The sequence below is a fragment of the Arachis duranensis genome, chromosome 1, assembly GCF_000817695.3.
Source record: "Arachis duranensis cultivar V14167 chromosome 1, aradu.V14167.gnm2.J7QH, whole genome shotgun sequence".
NCBI lineage: Eukaryota > Viridiplantae > Streptophyta > Magnoliopsida > Fabales > Fabaceae > Arachis > Arachis duranensis.
Genome location: NC_029772.3, coordinates 3193282 through 3197904, shown reverse-complemented (window position 1 = coordinate 3197904; position 4623 = coordinate 3193282).

The window sequence follows — 4623 nt, the reverse complement described above, 5'->3', positions numbered from 1 at the left end:
CTCAAGATATTCTTAATGCAATATATATTGTTTCTACATCAAAGTTACTTTTTCAACAATTAAGAGATGGTGGATAGTGCAATTTTCTTGCAAATGTTAAAGATTTTTGTGAAAAGCATGAAATTGAAGTCCCTAATATGGTGCACAATATATTTTTGGAAGAGGTCGATGTCGTTAACCTAGTGATATATTCTTGGCAACACTTGACTCTTAAATACAAGAGTTGAATAGTAGATTTAATGAGTAAACAATAGAGGTTTTGACTTTGAGTTGTGTTTTGGATCCTAAAGACAATTTCAAATCATTTAACATTGAAGAAATTAGCAAGTTAGTAGAGAAGTTTTATTCCTTTGACTTTTTTCTAATGAGCTAAATATTTTGAAATCTCAGTTGCAACATTATCAGTATGATATACCAAATCATTTGAAAGGCGTTGGTACATTTTCTGAATTGTGTAACAAGTTGCAAGAAACGGGAAAAATCAAGAACTTATCACATGGTTGATAGATTAATACGTCTTGTTTTGACTCTACCAGTGTCTACAGCAGCAACAGAAAGAGCTTTTTCAACAATGAAAATTGTTAAGACAAGACTCCGAAGTAAGATAGCTGATGAATTTTTTGCAGACAATTTGGCCATCTATATAGAAAAATAATTAGTAGCTATTTTTGACACAAATTCAATAATAGATGATTTTGAAAATAGAAAAAAAGTTCATGTCTCTGGACCACCAACAGTTGGACAGCAGTCTCATTTGCCGTGTCATCCTCCCGTTGATACAATCCAACACGTGTGAGGATATCTACCCTATAAGGTGCAGTTAGGCAAAGTTATCACTTCAAACCCTCGTACAGAAAGGTCTGAATGGCGAAGCAAAAGGCAATTGCGCAAATATACGGTGATTGAGAGAAGTCATACAATAAGGTGTCAAAGTTGATGCAAGCATTGCAGAGTTGTTGTCCCGAGACAATATGTGAGTTGAGGGTCATACCGTACTATGATGGGCACCTTATGGTGCATGACTATAGTATGTTTGATAAGGTATTCTAGGTCTTTCCTACCTGTGTGGAGGCTTTCAAGCATTGCATGTCATTCGTCTCTTTCAATGACATGCATCTGTATAGCAAATATGGTAGTGTTTTGTTTATTGCAGTGGCACAAGATGATAATAGCAATATCGGTCCTGTTGTAATTGTTGAGTCTAAAATCATAGAATCCTGGTCTTTCTTCCTTACCAATTTGAGACGACATCTGACCCCACAATAGACTTATTGATTATTTCTGATAGATCCCAGGCGATCAAAACTGCACTGAGAGTCGATGATAGTAGTTGGCAGCCTCACAGAGCGTTCCATGCTTATTGTATTAGGCACATAACGGCAAATTTTATGTCTCGTTTTAAGTTTGTCGAAGGTAAGCGACATCTCATAAATGCTGCTTATAGTCCAAACAAAGTTGAATACAAATGACATATGAATGCCTTGAGAAGTTTGTCGCGAAAAATAGCAAATTGGATTGGTAGGTTCAACAAAAAGATATGGCTACGACAAACTAAATTTATCACGCTAAAGCGGGTTAATAGAATAACTAATAATTAATAATAATACTATGCATGACCAATAGGTGTGAAAATTCTTGTTTTTAATAAGAAGTTGTAGTAGATAACACATTCTTTTCTTGCACTCATTGGTTGAGGGTTAAAATTGTTCTTTGGGTCAAGTTCAAGAAAGTTTTACTATAAGAGTCAAAATATCAAAACGTATGTTCAAATTTAAGGGAAAAGTTGAATTTAATATGTACAAATCCGCCCATTAGATTTTTGAAAAAGCGACATGTTTAAAAGCTACATGTCACGCCATCTATTTTATCGTCAATTTTTTATATTATCGACAACAAAATCGTTAATTTTTTCGTCAATTTTAATAGTGTTTCTCGTAGTAAATAGAAATTGCGCATAGAACTAGAAACAAAGATACTTGCATAAAGTATTATTAATGTAAATCTCATTAGATATCTATTATTTCTATTAAATGTTCAAAACCATATTCACGGAAATATTAATTGTCAAAATATTATTAAGGTAAATCTTTTTAGATGTCTATTATTTCTATTAATTGTCCAAAACTTGAATCACGAAAATATTAATTGCCTATTTCCGCTAAAATATGATTCACGGAAATTTAATGAATGTTTATTATTTCTTTTAAGAGATATTCTTCACATCTAAACAATTTTGGCATTCAAGCAATTTTAGGTCACTCGTTTTTTCCGTTTTCTTCTTTCTTTATGCTTCTTCTCTTCTTCTTCTTCTTCTTCTATTCTCCCCGCGCTTCTTCTCACGCTCGTTTATGCATGGAGCGTCTTCTTCTTCTTCGCCTTCTTCTTCGCGTTCCTCCTCCTCCTCATTCTCCTCTTTCTTTTTCGCGTTCCTTCTTCTTCACGTATTTTCTCTTTATCGTCATTCTTTTGTTGTTGTTACATAAATTGAACATTATCCATTATATAGCTTTCTGTATAACGAACCAAACACGTACTCATGGTAAAACAATTGTATAGTACTGAGTGAACGAAACATAATCCATTATATAAAATCAAATTCAAACAGCTTTCTGGATAATGAACCAAATACGTACTCATGGTGAAACAATTGTATTATACTGAGTGACCGAAACATAATCCATTATATAAAATCAAATTCAAACAGCTTTCTGCATAATGAACCGAACACGTACTCATGGTGAGACAATTATATAGTACTGAGTGAACGAAACATAATCCATTATATAAAATCAAATTCAAACAGCTTTTTGCATAATGAACCGAACATGTACTCATGGTGAAACGAAACATAATCTATTATATAAAATTAAATTCAAATAGCTTTCTGCATAATGAACCGAACACGTACTCATGGTGAAACAGTTGTATATACTGAGTGAACGAAACATAATCCATTATATAAAATCAAATTCAAACAGTTTCTGCATAATGAACCGAACACGTACTCATGGTGAAATAATTGTATAGTACTGAATGAACGAAACATAGTCCAATATATAAAATCAAATTTGAAACACCTCTGTCTATAATTTAGAGATCATCAATTCAATACAATTCAATTCAGATTCAGATTCAGAGCACTTGCATCCATTCAATTCAATTCAATTTAGCAATTACATTCGATTCAATTCGATTGAAAAAATAATCCATTAGCAAAATATTGGTATTGTTGGTGATGACGACAACAAAAGAGGAGAAGAAGAAGAAGAAGAGAAGGAGGAGGAGGAGGAGGAGGAGCAGGAGGAGGAGGAGGTTTACGTGAATTTGAAAGAAAAAGAAGATAACGTATGCGTGTATTTGAAAGAAGAAGAAGAAGAAGCGCGGGGGAGGAGAAGAAGATAAAGTGCATGTAATGATGCTCTTTTAATGAGAGTGGTTTTTGTTGGTGTTGGACCTACTTGAATAAAAAAAATACTTGGATGTGTAGCATAACCCTTCTTTTAATTACTAAATACTTTTTGGTTGTTATCCACAGTATTTCCGAGCTCGACAGGTTAAGGACTAATCTGTCACAGATATGAGCTTCATTTAAGGGTCTGCAGCTAGTTAATGGGTTGCTGCATGCACAAAACGGAATTTAAACCCTTCAATATTTGTTTAAACAGACGAGTGGGCTGACAGTTTACACTACAATTAAAATGTTTATATTTCGTATACAATCAATTACTTAATATGTAATTATAAACATATTTATATAATTATAAATTAATTATAAATATTTTCATAATTTAAAAAAATACAATTTCAGAGAATATTTGAAATTTGATAGTGATTCAACCAAAACAAGCAAATTTTAGCTAGCTCCCTGTCAATGATAAAAATCAACATAATTATGATTCATATATTTGATGTGTGCATTATTGTTTGTAGGTTTTATTTCTTAATAGACATTTGACTAATTACTAAATAAAGAAGGAGATATATATGTTTTTTTAGTTTAATTTTAATACAGTGATAATGTAAAATATTTTGTATAGCCGTTTAATCACATTTATTCTTTTGGATGACTATTCACATAATCAATTAAAAAAATAATTATTCTTGCTGATGTGGTGATACATCATTGGATGTATGTGTAAATTTATATTTTATTTGTAAATCATATTAATTAAGGTTGATACATAATAAAAGAAAGATATAAATTAGATCTATTAACATGGTTGACAATGAGTAGAATTTTAGTCTTTAAATATCAGTTTTCATATAATTTCAAAGAAGATATTTTTTCTTTCTAAAATAAATTAGTGGATACTTCAACAAGGGAGTCACTCAGATAAAGACGTTTAAAACGTCTTATTTTAAAGATGTTTTTTAGTAATTAAAATTTAACAACCGTATTATTTTTGTCAAAATTAGGCTAGACAAATTAATTTGACCAAAAAAAGTAGTGAATCAAATATTAAACTGGTCTAAATTAATATTATTACGATTACAATACACTTATTATAGAAAATGACTAAATACTCTTATTATATATATGAATTTTAAGAATCCTAAATTCTAACTCTTTATTTCTCTGTTGTCATAGGGTTAGGATTTAGAATTTTCAAAATATATATATAT